This window comes from Tyto alba, unplaced genomic scaffold (assembly GCF_018691265.1).
Source record: "Tyto alba isolate M040663 unplaced genomic scaffold, T.alba_DEE_v4.0 Super-Scaffold_28, whole genome shotgun sequence".
In the NCBI taxonomy this organism is placed as follows: domain Eukaryota; kingdom Metazoa; phylum Chordata; class Aves; order Strigiformes; family Tytonidae; genus Tyto; species Tyto alba.
The window spans coordinates 4,978,316-4,995,385 of NW_024881302.1; the positions used below are offsets into that span (position 1 = coordinate 4,978,316).

The following is a 17,070-nucleotide window of genomic DNA, read 5'->3' on the forward strand; positions in this document are numbered from 1 at the left end:
AAGCACTTCTGCTTTAGTGTCAACCAGAAGGAAACCCATTTGCTCACTCCATGACCTTGCTGTGAGCTGAATCAAAGCATGGCATAAGGTGGACACACGCCAAACCTCGTTATTGCCTAACTGTAACCAAAAAAAAAAAAATATAGGCAGGTAAACTGAGGCACACAGCTGTTGAAGAGCACAGCTCTATTTCCCTGTAGCTACAGGGGAGTGGTGCAGGCTTGTTACCTCTGGAAATCTGTCCAAGAAAGGTTGACACAGAACATCCTCCAAATAACTGCTCAGCCTGATACAAAGCCAAGAATCACTGTATTGTGCCTGCTGGAAAACTCACAGTGTCTGAGCAATCCCCCACTGCAGGGTCCCACACAACCACCCCACGAAGCCAAAATCTGATGGCAAACCTCCCTCTAAGACACGTGGGAACCGACAAAGGTGTGCGCTTTGTGCTCTTAAGCACGACCAAATCCAGCAAAATAAAGATGAGAATTGGCACACCTCAACATTGTTTTGTCCCTTGCCAGAATCCCGTGATGGTGCTGGGAGATAAAGCCGTGCGGTGCCTTCGTCAGTCAGTCTCTGTGGGTAGGTTGGTGCTGCCGGTTGCAGCAGCCTGCTCGCCCGCTTCATCGGTGCGGGGGTGCCAGGAGATGAAGATGCCTTTGAACAGAGATGAGAGAGGCTGAAATCCTTTGACACCTGCAAGTGAACTGTATATTACCAAAAAGTTAAGCAGCTTTGTGAGAGAGATTATCCTGAAGGATGTTTTCTGTAGTGTTGACATTTGTATGTGAGTGATTAATTCCAACACAGGCATGGAGCAAGGAGGCAAAACCCTTCCCTCACTGCCATCGGGCAAGCTATGGCCTTCGCTCCAGCGAGGTTATTAATTCATCCCTGGCCCATGACACTGTGTGTGACTTTGTCACCCCCATCTTCTCGGTCACCTCTCAAGGCAGAGACCTGAGGATTTTCCATGCCCCTTTTTATGAACTGCTGTGACGATGCAGGCACTTTTCAGCTGTTTGTTCTCCAGGGGTCTGACTGCTTCTATATTTTGCTGTTCTCCCCTGAGATGTGCCATCACAGTCAAGCACAGTGCCATGGCTTTAAAAAAAGGGGACAGTAACAGCTGAAAACGAAGATGAATTGTCACTTTTGTACACTGGTGGCAGAAGGGAGCTGCACTGCTGCAGGTTACAAAGGCAGAAGGGGAAGCTGTCGCTGCCCGGGCTGCTGGGAATTTTCTAACCCTCTCACCCAGCTCATCGATGACTCTCTAGAGAGGCAGCCTTATTCTTCCTCTGTACTTCCAGTCAAGGGTGTCTTCCACTGGGGAATTTAATCTGCCGCAGAAAGGTTTTTATGTCTCTTTGGAGGTTTTCTACTCAATTCTTCAAAAACATAGAAAGAACGTATAAAAATAATATATAATAATATATGTATAATATATCTATCTCTATATAAAAGACTGTAAAAGAAATATAAAAACTGCTATGTAGTGAATAATGCTCCTAAGCTCAAGTTTGCAGTTGGAACCACCTTACACCAGAAATGACTCTGCTCAGCCATTTATTTTGGACTGTTGTATCTTAAACTCTGCATCTCCAGAAGCATCTCTTACTGCTGATGATACACACAGGGATTCATTGAAGATATGATGAGTTTTCATATCCCAGGAATCCAAGCAGCATCATATATGGTAATGACTGCATTGGATGTATATGCACATGCAAGTATTTCACCCAGTGCTGAAATTTGACAGCTTGGGATCAGAAGCCATCCTCCTGTGGAAGGGTACATGCAAAGGAGGTGCATGAGGTGTTCAGGAGAGAGCATGGAGAGCACTTTGAACGCTGGATGAGGTCAGCCACTCTGCAGCATGGAGCAGATGCTGGAATCAAACCCCTCTACTTTCAGAGAAAGACAAATGCTTGGCTGACACTGGCAATACCACACCCTCAGTAATATGTGGTGCTACAAGGTGACAGTGGAAGAAAGATTTATAAAAGAGAACTTCTATCTCTGCTCTGTGGCACTGGTTTTTGAGAACCCTGTCAAAGAAGTGAGGAAGCCCAGCAGGAGGAGGTGGTGGGACCACATCGTTGTCTAGCCAGTGGCTTGAGACCTACAGATGGACTCATGTATGGAGGAAAGAGCAGAATCAGAGACTGGCATCAGTTAGTTACAGAAGAGGTAAGCGAGCTTTTTATTGCCGTTAGCCCTCCAGTAGCAGTTTCTGGAGGAATAATATGAAATATGAGCATACAGGTCTTCTAGAATGACAAAGTCTTGCCAGACTTTCCAGTACTCAATAGCCAAAGGCAACACTTTTCTTCCAGAGTAGGGCTCTCCAGGACATCTGAAGGTTCTCAGTGCTGCACCTTGCATCATTATTAATCAGTTAAGTTGGTCTTACAGTGGCCTAATAGAAATCAGAGACTAAAAGGTGTCATGACAGCAGTATAGATGGTTCCTGTGCTGACAAACCCTTCTATGGGAGATGGCTATATGCCTGTGGTAAAATAAGCAAATTATCAGGAAACACATGCAGGGCACTTCTCTCCCACTCTGCAGATCTCCAGTCATTAGGGGTAACTGCTTGTCTCTGGGCTCCTCCAGTTAACTCATCTACAATCTGAATCACGCAAAAGCCATCTAAAATCATAAGAAAATCTAAATAAATCAGCATCAGGAAATTTGCTGCAGGCATTCATTCCTGCAAGGATGTGACCATTTTAACACTTGTCAGGGTCATAGCACACAGCTGAGGAAATAGCCCTGGACAACTCTACATTCCCAGGAGAATAAAACCAGAAGACATAGAAAGTCACTCAGCAGGCACTAGGAACAGGAGCAATGGTAGCATTACTTAACTATGTGCAATTTGCTCTCCCTGTCTTGATTTAAATTACACTGCCAGAAGAGACTGACAGCGTCTGGAATCAAATTGCTTAGAAAAGTGCCTCTTCAGAGAGAGAGAAGAAAATGCCCAAATAACTTGAGTGCAAATGGTCTTACAAAATGCATATTGTGATCGGGGACAACAGGATCTGGGGCTAGTTTTCATTAAGATAATTATGTAATTATACTGCACCAAACCCCTAATGCCCTGTTGTGAAATGGGGTTTTGTGCCACTGACAATTCTACTGCCCACACATCAATCTGGGTCTTCCCTCAAGAGTTAGAGGAGGCATCATCAAACAAGAGTCTGTGATCTGTTCTGCTTCCTTCACTTCTTCAGATAAGCGTGGGCTCTGGGGACCATCTTCAGGATGATGGGATTCTCTGGTTGCACGAAACATTTTGTGTCCAGAATCAGTGGGAACTTGAGCAGAAGGGAAAATAAAAAATAACCATGTAAGCTGGGAAAAAGGACAGTCATGACACTGACAGGACACCTACAGTCCACATATGTCTCTGTCACCCCTTGTTTTCAATACATTTCCTAACTTGCAGATGTACTTATAGCAGGGCTATCACTATTGCTCATGCAAAACAGCTACAAGCGAGGATTTAATAGCCCCCAGCTCTTGAATAAAGTGGTTACTGAATTCTGGCTTTCACGTGGCATGGTAGGAAAGCTGCGCTGATCAACAGGCTGAACATGGAGGGAAAACCAGTCAAAAATCCATTTGGGGACCAGCAGCTAAGGAGGGGCACGCAGTGCCATTTTGTTTAATGCTGAAGTGTGTCAGTGTTAAGGGGAGCTAGATCGTAATGGGAGCTGAGGAGCTATAAGCTCTCCAGGAAGAATGAAACTAAGATTGCTGCTCAGACTGAGTACCAAAGAAAAAACATTCTCACACAGAAAAGTGACAGGGTCCCTTGAGGTGGGCTGGAAATCTCTCAAAAACCAAACCAAACCAAAACAAAACAAAACAAAACAAAAGAAAACAAAACAAAACAAAACAAAACCAAAAAAGCCCAAAACAAACCCCCAAAACATTTAAAGCTGGTGTTGGAGGGTATCATCTTGCATGGAGGGAAAGAGTATTTTACCAAGTCTCCTCCACCAATTCAATGCTGCTCGTAACCCAGCTCTCCTTCTCTCCATCAGGACAAGGGTGATACAACCCCAGCCCAACAAGCTACATTAAAATCCTTGTATCCCAGTAAGCCTTTTTCCAGGAAATTTAAGCCATGGGGCTCAGAGCCCAATGTGCCATCAATGGAGAAGTGAGAGGAGGATGCAGCTTCCATATACATATTCCAAAGGGATGTTCTGGCATGAATTTTTCCCTCCTGCTCTGATCTGATGTATTTGACATCTTCTGTAGAAAAAAGGGCCAGAAAGAGCCCCATAAACCTATGGGCACCAATAATACAATACATATTTAACTTGTCTCCTTTTAATTAAAGGCAGTTATAAAAAGAATCAATTTTATGGATTGCAGAGGACTAGAAAAATGTCATTAGGCTTGGGGGAGGGTGGATAGGTCACTGCATTGTTAATGGACTATTACAGTCTTTCACCTCCAGGTTACTAGTTGAGTTGCAATCTGAATCTGCAGAGATTCCAGCTGAGCACCATGCCAAGTAATAATTTAATAAGGATTTTTCTGTTTCTTAGAACAAATGTCCTTTGAATACACTTTCTGCCCTCTCTGCTCTGATTTCCCAAGCTTGCCTTGTGAATGAAATGTATTAATGGCAACACCAGGGCTGGAAGCTAACACCAAACATAGAGCTACCTGCCTCTGAGTCACAGGGAGTTGCCATGTTTTCAGGAGGGCTTGCTTGACATATAATGTCCAACAGCCATTACATATACTTTATGTCAAACAGCCCCATCTTGCAGGGCCTGACCCACCAGCACTGCATGCAGCGTTCACAGAGATCCCAGGTGAAACCAAAACCTGGTGGGATCCTGCATAGCCTCCAAAGACAACAGGGTCTCCAATTCAAATTGTGCTTGCTTGAAAATTGTTACCCTTTAGAGACTGCCTGGTGGCCCATAAGAGATGAATTTTGGTGTCTTGGGATCTCTCAGAGAGAATGGCCATGGTTGTGTTGCAAAGCACAGCTTTGGAGCAGGCAGGGTGGGCTGGGGGGATATTCCCTTTCTGCTCTCTGGAGCAGGGTCTTCCTAAGCCGGGTCAAGGCAGACCAGCAGTGCACCATGGGGGGAGCGAGCACCCCACAACTTAGGTACACCCAAAGAGAGGCAGAGGGCTTCAGGGATTTCAGCCTGACATATTCCACCACCGTTGATTTTGCTTCTGTAGAGGCTTAAAAAAATGTATCAGTAACTTGTGGTGAACCATTTAAATTAACTGAAAAGATTTAAACACAGTTATTCTCATATGTCCCTCTAATCCCCAGTGAAATCTTCCTTGCTGATCTGTGTGAGAAATAGTAAAACCTAAGTCTGCAGATGAGGTTCAGCAGTTCTGAAGCTAGTGCTCTCTGAAATCCTTGTGGAAGAGAAGGACTTAATGTGCATGAGAGACAGTTCCCTGTTTGTCCTGAGTTGTTGGCAGAAGAGAGCACACAGGACCATCTCAGCAGGACTACAGGGCAGATAATGAAGCACATCATCACACATCCTCACCAGAGTGTCTGAATGAGAAGTTTTGCAACAGGACGACCTCAGCCACTTTCACAATGAGGAGATCAAACTTCATTCCTATGCAGTTCCTGGGCCCAGCCCCAAACAGCAGGAAGGTGTAGGGGTCAACAGACTCTTTTACTGAACCTGATTACAACCAGAAAAATTTAGAAAGAGCTACTGTTCAGGATGTGTCAGCTTTCAGATCTGACTGTGATGAGGGGTCTGGGAAGACAAAAGCTTTTTGTGTTTCTGTGCATATTAGAAGAACCCAGCTAAGTCCCCTATTTCTGTCTCAATAGATACCTCATGCCTTTGCTTTTATCCTGCTGCTTGGAGTTGGTTGTGCATCTCCAGGTGAATTGGGAGAACAGGGAATACCTGAAATCTGCTAATGGATTTCATAACTACTCTTTTCTCAGAACTCTTTCTCAGCTCAAAAACTGAACCCAGATTTCAAACCCTAAAACACACAGGTCTACAGCTTCACGTCTTCCCTTTAGATCAAAGGACTGAGTGAACACAAAGATGTTCTCCCCCTGTGTGACTAAAGGGAGGGTTGCTTTTGAGACACGCCAGCCATTCCTCTCCTCATCATGAAAAACACGGAAGAACAATCAGCTTCACAGGGAAATTTGCCACTGAGCATTTTCAGTAATACTTCTTAGTGATCAGTTAGTTTTCATGTCAGGAAGCTTTTCACTCCCGGTGCATGAAGGACAGGTACAAACCTCAGCCAAGCAAAGTCAGAAGTGAAGTATCTCGCTACTGAGACACCAGTACATCCCTCTGATGAACTCCCAGCAAGGCAAGAGATCCCGAAAGAGCTCCTGTCCAGCTACTCATGCCCAGTCTGTCAACTGGAGCAACTGGCATAACCTGTCCACTGCCAGAGTACTCCCATTTCAGTGGTTCCTTCTGCATTCAACACAAGGTGACCATAGGAGTCCATAAGTGATTTCAGCAGCATCCATTTCCCTCCCTAACTTTTGCCTGATACTGCTGCCACATTTTGTCCCAAAAGCCACTGCATCCCCACACCGGAGGTATCTTCCAAGAGTATTTCAACTCCTGGTGCAAGGGTACAGATCTTGTCCTGCTCTCTCTGGACCAGCTCTCAACAACTTCATGGCCACCAGAAGACTAGCAAGCCCAGGGTCTCCCAGGTCTGCCTTGGGCTATTGCCTCATTTCGCAGGGTCTGACAGAGACTCCTAAGCAAGGATTGTTTCATAACTTGAGTTGAAAAATTAAGTTTTATTTCCTATCTGTCTTTGCCCTTCCACTGCTGATTTGCACGGCATTGTGCCAGTCACCCAATGGCTCTTGTTTTAATATCTGGCAATATCTAGCCGTAAACCCCTCAATGTTACAGCTGCTGGGAGCTGCTCTGACTGTCGCTTCCTTCAATGCAGTTAATTAAATTCCATGCACAGTTTATGGATGTAGATCATAAAACTCCCCTCATGGTAATGCTGGGACTAGATGTCAGACAATGATAAATGCCTAATTTAAATGTTATAATCATACATTCCCCACTTTTTCTGCCATTTCCACTCCCAGGGCTGAGGTTGAGTGTACAGCTATTCCCCTTGCCTGGCCCTCACCTCTCAGGCCTGAACTCCTCTGGCTCTGGCCAGTACCCTGGGTCATGATGCAGCACGTAGCCTGAGATCATGACCACCATGTCCTTTGGAATAGTCGAACCACTGAGCTCCACCATCTTCTTGCAGACCCTCTCAATCTGGCCCCCAGGGGGCAAGAGCTGGAGGGATTTGTTCACCACCTTATCGAGGTACTCCATCTGTGTGATGGCATCGTACGTACGTAGGCGTAGCCTGGGGAGACGAATTAGGATGGCGATTGAACACAGGACTTCAACCCCCACCCCAGCACCCCCGCAGTGCTTCTTCAAGCATCAGAGACCAGAGGAGGGGAAATCTCAGTGCCAGCACCTCCTCCAGTCTGTTTCGTTTCCAACCTGGTTTTTGGCTCAGGGTCTACAAGGCACAGGTGGGAACAACACCAGCATCTCCCCATCCTCCTTTACCTTGTTGGACAGGTTTGCATCGATCTCATCCTGGAGCCACTGCTGCACATCAGAGTGGGCGGCCAGGTTGTAGGGCATGTAGCTGATGGTGGAGCTGGTGGTCTCATAACCAGCAAAGACAAAGATAAGAGCCTGGTCCAGAATCTCCTCATCACTTAATGCTGAAAAGAGGCATAAAAGCACATGCAAGAAGCTGAAAACTACAGTGACTAACCCCTGGGAATTCAGGATCCCACTTGTCAAGCTAAATAACTCTATTCATAACTACTTAACAATTGGTAAAAGAAACATCTATCTAACCCTCTGGTACCAGAAAGGGGTGGATCTGGAACAGTTGTACAGCCAGAAAACTGCTGTCAAGATCAGCAGTGTTATGTTGCTTTCTTCAAGAGCAGAATCAAGGTATGTGCAGCCTGAATCTGATTCAGAAAGTCTCTGCTATTTTCTGGGATGATGCTCCTGGGCAAAAAAAATACTAAGGGCACATGCCAGGAAAAGGTAGAGATGATGAGATGTCCAGCAGCTCCTCTGAGACATGAGGTGAGCCTTGCGCTGCTGAAGGGATTAGTAGCCCTGAGCATAATGTGGCAGTGATAATAAGGACAAGACAGGATTTAATGCTGGTACTGCAGTAGTGTCCAAGTGCTGCTGAGATGCAGCCTGAAGTGCAGGGTGCCATACAAATGCCCTGTCCTGCCACCTTGAAAGTCCGCAAGCATTCTGCCTTGATTGAAGTTGATGGACTGGGAACATGCCTTGGCTGAGCCATTATTTTCTAAATCTAACAGTTTACCTAGGATGAGGAACAGAGATGAGCTCACAGATGAGGAAAGTATGTGCAGCATATGTGCTTTGTGTGCTTTATGAAATACAGCCAACATCGCTGGCCCTCAGAGAAGATAAAATAAGAAATGGAAGCAAGGAGATATTCACTGTGTTTGCTCTTTGTTGCACAAACAGACCTCAGGATTTATCCCAGGAAGCGCGATATAATAAAATATGGTTGATATGTGATAAGCATCCTTATGACCCCACTACTGAGACTTTGAATCTCCTCTAGGATTAATGACTAAAATATGCTTCTACTTTCTTCCTTTAACCAATGAGGAGCTACCATGCTTTCTGCTGAGAGGAGAACAGATCTCAAGACATACATTTGTATGAGTCAGTCTCAGCAGACTTGGACCTGTCATGTGAGCTCTACAAGTCAACTATGAGTTGCAGAAAATCAACCTGCTCCTGGGGAGAAACAGAGGCAGTCAGAGAAGATGTGGGTGGGGAGGAAGCAAACCTTGTCCAGCACAAGCATCTTGCTTAGACACCTGCTCCAGTCACAGGCCCACTGGCAGGCCTTTTTCTCATTCCTTCTTCATTTTTATGAAGACACCATTGAAGAAGTCCATGACCTTTGAGGGTAACAGAGTCACATTCATCTTTTCCAGCACTGGGATAATGAAGGGGAACAACACTAAAAGGAGATAAAAGAACAACATATTTTAGCTCAAAGGGGCTTAAGAAACTAAAAAGTGGCACAAAGCATAGAAAGAAGAGGGATAAATCTGGACTCTGACCCCAAAAATTGCTTTTTGTTGCCTTCAGTTCTCTTTTTACCTAACCATGGCTAGCATGCAGTAGCACTTGAGAATCTCCTCCATATATCACTGTATGGCCACAATGCCACACTAAGTGCAGCTCTCTGTGACAGAGTTCTCTGTTACATCTCTGCAAACAGGGTCTCTGCTTGCAGGAGGATGCTGCAAAGACCCAGGTCAGCTGTACTGATTTTGACTGTGGTTTCCCTGGGGAAATATTTCTGCAGATCTGCTAGGGTCAATCTAATCCTGCAAAGTGCTGAGCATCTCCTGTATGGCAGAGAGGACTCAAAGCTACTAAGGGAGATATCAGGAAATGCAAGTGGTCACCACCTCTGACATTGATTCAGAGCTGTATGAGATGAGGTGTGCCATACCCAAGAGTATGAATACTGGGTTTAAGAAACTGAATTTGAGAAATTTCTTAATGTTGGTGACAAAGGGGTCACTGGGATTGCTCTCGGTGTCAATATACACACTGAAAGAAGTGCTGGCCACCACATCCATGCTGTAGGCTCCAAAAATGCTGGGTAGAAAAGGAGAGTGAATGGGATGAACATAATCAGAGTAGCAAATAAGAGCCCATCTAGGAACAATCCTTGAGGGAGAGAACCTCTTTTAATCAAGGACTCAGTGTAGAGTACTAACATAGTAGGTCCCATCCTGATTTGCCAGTAACCATCATTATATTTTCCCAAGTTTCCCCAGTTGCATTCGTCCCTCATTTTCTTCTCAGCGTCAAAAACCTAGCTGTAGTTGGAAAGCACTGAACTGCAGTCTGCGGTAACAAAGACTGTATTCTGATTTCCATCCGTAAAAAAGATTGTAAAAATTACATCCAAACATACCACATCTTGTGGGGTATCTGTAACGGGCCCTACATCTTCCTCAAAATGCATCTCCAGTAAAATGAAATAGGGAACAGAACATAGTTACTCCATTTGAGCAGAGCAGAACACAGCATGTCCACCGTTCGTGAACATTCCATGCCCATGATCATTATGGAATTTGCCTCCATAGCTGACGAGGGATCCATGCTGCAGTGTGAAAACTGCTCTCCAAAATGGCCCTTCCCCACACTGAATACAAACCCTTTCCTGTCAGCCCCACACAGTTACTTACTCCTTCATGGTTGCAAACTCATCATTGGCCACTTTCTTCTCAATGTTTTTTGCTAACTTTTCACCATAATGATTAATGATATGGAATGTCTGAAATGCAAACCAAAGCAAAAGGCACTGCTGATTCTTTCATATCCACCAAACAAGGCTTGGCAATTCCACACTGCCATCTGTCACTTGCCAAGATTAGGGCTTGTGGAGGAAGGGCAGGCAAGGGGAAGGTACCATTTCCAAGCCTCAGACATTGTTTTCTCTCATCTTAATAACCAGTCCATAGAGCTCATATGACTGTGATTGAGCAAGGTTCTCCTACTGAAATCTACATGCAGCTCCCATTCCAGCTAACTCTAATTGGGAGTGAACATGGCTCCTGAGCACATGGAAAATGGGCACTCATGGTCTGAGTGATGCTCTTAGCAAGAAGAAAATACAGGTCACAGGGCCAACAGACTCAGCTTGCAACACCTTGTGTGCCATTTCATCCCCCATACCCTTCTCCTGACTCCCTCCCCATGATGGTAGACAGCCACTCTGTTGCTGAACTGCACCCAACAACTCAGGTGCTAATGAATGTGGTCTTGAGAAATGGGGCGACTTCCCTGTTTTCAGGGAAGGTCTCTACTCAGAAATGGCTCAGTCCTCCTCCATCTATTGATGCAAAGTACCAGTGGCCTCTGCTCTACCTCCTTCAGCTTTCCGTTGGTGAAGGGTGGAGACAGCACAGTATGAATCCTTTTCCACTTCTCATCTTCAGCCACGTTGAGGGCTGACTCCAGGATCCCATTCAGACGGAAGTTCTGCACAGGGAGAACGTTAGAGCTAAAGGGACACAGTTATACAGGGTGAGGGTTTCCAGCCCCCTTCCACATAACAGAAATGCAAAAAAATCTCCACCGCAGAGTGTTGACTTGGCTCCTGAAGTCATATCAGCTCTACCTCAACCAGCAAACAACACAAATGGAAACAGAGTCATAAATTACCTCAGCCCTAGGGTACATCCAAGCTGATGTCCCAACATCCCAGCCAGAGTGGCCTCTATACCTCCCTAGAAGAGTTTTATTGTTGGTTCCAACAATAAACTGGGGCACAACAGAGAGCAACTACTTGCTGAAGGGCTCAGAGAATAAGAACAGAAACCAAGAAGAAACTTTTTTTCTTGCTGCATGCATTCTATACTGGAGAGCAAAACACGGGATTAGATACCTACCCGACAATTGGTAAAAATGGTATAGCACTCCTTCACCAGGATGTTTTTGATGAGGATGGGGTCCAAAATGGCCAGCACAGGCTGTCTGCCATCAAAGATCCTAAGTCAAGAGAAACCCACAGTCAGTGCATCGCTCACGGTCAGTTGGAGCAAAAGGAACCTGCTTTGTCTGTGGCCAGAGTCATGCACATTGGCTGCTGGAGCCCAAAGGGTTTGGGCCAGCTGAGTCCCCTTTGACAAAACAGCCAAAGGGATGAGGCTGAAACTGTTTTATTATGTAGTAAAACAGGACAAAGGGAAAGGAAGTGCCAAATACAGACAGCATGAGCATTTCTAGCAATCATCTGTGGTATTAAAGAGTTGCCAGAGCAGTGTGGGTTTAGATAAAAGGCAGCTTTTGCCATGACATTGATCCCCTGCACTTGGACTGTCTGAGCACTGTTTCTGCAACTGGTAGCTGGAGTCAATAAATCCACACCTAATAGCCTACTTGTAGGGTAAAGAGATTTCCCTGCCTGGCCTACAAGGCAATGAGGGGGGAAAAATTAATCTCTCTCCTCCATTTTCCAATCAACAGAGACAGAAAATCTTAAAAGCCATGGTGTGGGCTAAAGGGAAAGGAGCCTTGGGCCAGAGCTGAGGGAAGCTGCTGTCTTTGAGAGGCTTGAGAACATTTAATCTTTTGAAAAAATGCACTAGGTTTCATGAAATCTCCTAGGATTTTCTTTGCACAACAATTTTGCTTCGGTTTGAGAATTTCTCAATAGAAGCACGATAAGAGGCTCCTGCACAAAACCAGTGCTGTGCAGTGAGCGGGGAGGCAGGTTGAAAGGTAGCTCATGCCCCAGCTCTGGGAGAAGCAGGGAGCAAGATGAAAAACACTGCAGCAGCCTGCAGCTTGCTTTCTGCTCAAGACAGAGAAGAGCAGCTTCAAAGGCATGAGGCTCAGTTTGACACCAAGCAGTGAAGCATCTTTTTAAAGCTTATGCAAACACATGACCTCCCAAACTGGCCACCAGCATCCCAGCCCTGCACTGTACTGAAATCCCAGCAAGAGAGAAGCCTTGGAAAGATAGCTGGAGACTTTCCCAGTGGTGAACCTGGATCTTCTCAAGTTGTCACTGCTGGAATTACAATGCTGAGACATGGTTGCAATGCACCTTATCCCATTCTATTTTGGGGCCATGGAGCATCCCAAACAGGCAGCTATGTTTTGTATAAAGAAACTCACCCCCAGATTTTGCCATACTTTTCCAAGCACACCTGATCAAAATTCAGGACTCCTTGCCAAAGAAGAAAGGAGAAATGAACAGTTTGCCAGCAAAGAGTGATCAAAGCAGGTCACAGCTGGCAGTGTGGTGCATCCCACAGACCCATTGTAAGTGACAGAGGTTGGGGGGTGCAAGGCAGCTCTTAAGTAACGTAGACACTTAGGGGACATTTGCACTGGTGGGAAAAAAAGAGAGCAGAGAGAAAAAAAGAAAAAATAAAAAAGCACTTTCAACTTCCACTAGCCAACCTGAGCTAAAAATGTAATGAAGACAAGGTACCACAGGGTACACAGTTCTAGCATGAGCAGAGTTAGCAGGCAGAACTAGATCCCAGGGTGTCGTTTATCCTCAGCTCAACAAGTTAGAGCTGCTACTGCCTTGTCCTCATGAGATCTTCCACTGCAGTTACTGAACTGGAGTGATGATGGCTTTTTTGTTTTGCTTTGTTTCCATTAAGATCTTAACTGATGATACATGTAAGGATAAAACTTATGGAACTTGTAACACCATGCATCAACTAAACCATTAGTAAGAGACCATGTGCATGCTGCAAACTCAGTGAATACAGGCTAAAACACCTCTTTCATTGAAGCTAGTACATTTTGTTCTGCATTTGCAGTCAGTTACCTGGTACCAGCTACTACCTAGTTATTTGGTAAGGTTTAGTAACTTGATAATAAATATTTGAGTTTTATTTAGAAATCTATTTGTCTGGCTTAGTCTCAGTCTGGCCCAACAGCAAGTGTGTGGATGGGGCATTGGTGGGGCTAATGCAGCCTCTTCATGGGGATGACACAAAGCACAAAGAAACATGCAGTTCTCAGAAATTATCAGTCTTAGGAATCTCTCCAATATTTTTTTTTATTTGTTTCCAAAAGAATTTCACCTACTGGAGAGCAGGTAGAAATCCAGTGAGAAACTCATAAATTACAAAGCAGTTGAAAACCACAGCACAACTCATTCAGATCAAGCTGAATTTCTGTGTTGTGCGTATGTCCAAAGAACTTCCCACCTGAAATCATCATTTCCATCTGACTGAATCAAGGGCAGAGGAAAGAGATTGCCCAAAGGTTGGGAAAACCAGCAACAGCTACAAGTGAAAATCTAAGGCAGCTACAGAGCAGCAGCTGCCAGTACTCACATGCCAGTACTCCAGGAAAGTTCCCAAAAAAGTCAGAGGCTGTGGCCCAGGAATGCCCAGCTTCTTGAAGGCCTGGAAGGGCCATATCCCATAGCTGCCAAGCAAAGAATATATGAGATGCATTTATGCAATGAAAAGAGAAGATTCTTCATCCTGAGTACAGTGAATAGCTTAAATATCTGGTTCCTGTCACCCAGAGAAAGCTGAAATTATGGACCAGTAAGCAGACCTGCTGAGGATACTCTCTTCCTTTAATAAATGCAGAATCACTCAGGGTACAAGATAACTCAGGGTACATTTTGATGAAAGACAAGGGCTGACAGAAGCTGCATCCCTGCCTAGGCAAACATGGTGTACTGGGCACCTCAGGTCTTTATTCAAGGGCCTCATTTAGTTCCCCAAATCAGACAACTGTGACACGGGTGACTGAAGAGAGGTCTCAGAGGGATTAAGTTCTCAAGCTGAGACCTGCCCTTGTGTTTGTCTTTGCAAAGACCTGCTGCGATGCTCAGGTGGTAGAGCCACAGCAGCACAGCAGCCAAGCAGGGACATAAATTACAACAGCAAAATTAAGTTTTTGCCTGTATAGCTCACTACAGCTCCCTTGAGTGACATAAGAAAAAGGGCAATTTTGCCAACATAACTATTTAAATGGGGGCTTCTGCTGCCACAAGTGCATGGGCAGACATAGACATCATCCACCGCCCTGCTCCCAGCTTGCAGAGCCCAAGGACACCCTATCCTCTTTGCAGCCAACCAGAGCTTGGTGCAGTTAAAACCACAGGACTTCCCCTTTTGGATCTGCTGAGAAAAGCAAAAAATCAAGAAGTTCCTCTTTATTTCCCTTCCTGCCCAGCCCTGCTTCCTCCATCCCTTCCAGCTGGCATGGGGAGGGCATGGGGGAGCTCTGCAGCCCCTCTTTATCAGCACTTGGCTCTGCTTTGAAGGCAGCACAGGAAGACCAAGGATGAGTTTTTAACACTAACTCATGTACTTGGGCACTTCATACCGAGGGTGATGGCCCCAGTCCCTCCCCAGCTGCAGGCACAGGGTTCTCCTCCCCGGTCACCTTGGGGAACCAGCCTCTCCTTACAGGACCAGGAGACTAAGGAAAACCATGAGGAGCAGCCAAGTGACAAAAGAAAAGTTTGGCAGGAAATCCATCATGTCTCCCAGCCTGCCCTGGGTGCACCAATCTACTGTGAAGCCACAGCCTTAGCTTATGATTTTTTTTTTTCCCTGGCCTTTAGCTGCAGTCACACTCACATGACAGTGAAGGAGGAGTTGCCTTGTTTGCTCAGTTGCTCAAACTTTAGCCCTTGGGCGGGTTCCTCCCTGGACTGGGATATCAATAAGATGCCCAGCCCCACACATCTTGAGACTGGAAACTGCTGATAGGACAGTTTTGACAAGAGGAAAAGCTAGCAAAGGGCATCAACTTCATTAACCCCTTCTACCTGCCTCTCACCTGAAAGCTGTGAGGTTCACGTGGGGCTGAGGGGGAGTCCCTGCCTGTTCCTATGTCAGCAGCGATGCTGAGCCAGACTTGCTCCCCCTTACCCTGTCCATTCTTGCTTTTGCTGGGTTCATTGCTTTTACTGAGGGGTATGACTGGGAGGGCCAAGGAACTGCTACTGTCCATCTCTTGCCCAGTTCCTGGGGGGGTTCTGGCTACACACATATACCTTCCATTGTGTTTTCCCCTCCCATCTCCATTTATATTGTCCTCCTGCATCTCTTATTTAGGGTCCAGGAGGGAAGGGGTTCAAGAAGACGGACCTGCCAGGAAACACTTACTGAAGGCTGAAAGGGGTCTGTTATCCTCAGGCAGAGCCCTCTGGAGCTCAGACTCTGTGGGGAGAAGGATACAGTCCTGCGGCGGCACAACCTGTGCTCACATCTGAGCTGACAGAAGTTCTGCCCGGGGTCCCACTGCACAGATCTGTGGCTTTGCTGACTTGCCTGCCTGAGATTCAAGCCCCAGGAAGCCAGCAGAGCACGGGCATGTGGGCAGGAGGTGTTGAGGACCGAGCAATCTGCTGGCACAGTGAGCACCGTGCTTGCAAGAAGGTTGGCCAGTGCCAATGCTCCCTAGCCGTGATGTTTAGGGATAGGTTCCCATTTCCCTTTTGCCCCAGACTTTCTGTTTGCTCTCAGGCATGGGGTTGCACAAGATGACTTCTGTTGTTTTGCTTTAGGCATCTCAGTGTTCCCCCCAGATACACACGTAGGACCGGATGCTTTCAAATGGAGAAACAGGGAAAGTGAATTACATACAGGCAGACTGTGCAGCAGAGCCTCTGGCCAGTTTAGCTACTGCATATACAAGCTCCCCATGCTGGTGGGCTGCTGTGAGGATGGGTCAGGACATGATGTCCTTTGTCTCCATCACACTGGGAAGGGCCATGAATGTCCTCCTCTGTGTAGCCCAGCACGGTCCCATTCCCTGTGTCCCCTAAGCTCCCTGGTAGACCTGCACAGTGGAGGGGAGATGAGCCCCAGGCAAGGACCCTATATTCGCATCACGCTCCCCTGCACCAGGAATCATTCTTCTGCCTTTGGCACACTCAGCCTTGAAAAATCTCAACTGCTTCTTCAGTTATCTGCCAGTCAGCACAGGCAGATCACATGTAGCCATGCCCACAGTAGTGTTTTTGCCTCTGCCCAAATATTTATTTTACCTAATAAAATATATGCAGTGGATGCTGAGCTGTTGGTAGGTCCAGGGGTCACCTCCACACCCACATGGAAGAGACGAGTGACAACGCTGCAATTTCTGGTAGGACAACACCTCAGCCATCCCCAGCTTCACATGGCTGCAATGTGCTCAATGATTCACATAATCAGTGGCTGACAGTAATCAATTAACCAGTTTATGGAGGCATGTGACTGATTCCTGCTTCCCCACGCTGCTCTGAAGAGCTGAAGCCCATCAGCATGCTGCAGCAGGAACCTTATTCTCCATTTTATGGGGTCTCTCCCTTACAAGACACCTTGAAGCAACCATACCCTGGGAGTTATCCTTTATCGTTGCATCCAAAAGCTGGTTCTCCCCCTCACAGGGTCCCATACCAGAAGGACATCAAGAACTGCAATGAGAGGCAGGACTAGAAACCAGGTGCCAGGGCAGAAACTCC

The 17,070-nt window shown here is 46.2% G+C and overlaps 1 pseudogene; it reads right to left on the reverse strand.

The window, feature by feature from the left end:
• Positions 1-3,233: 3,233 nt before the first annotated feature.
• Positions 3,234-15,097, reverse strand: LOC104362185 (annotated as a pseudogene).
• Positions 15,098-17,070: the final 1,973 nt, after the last annotated feature.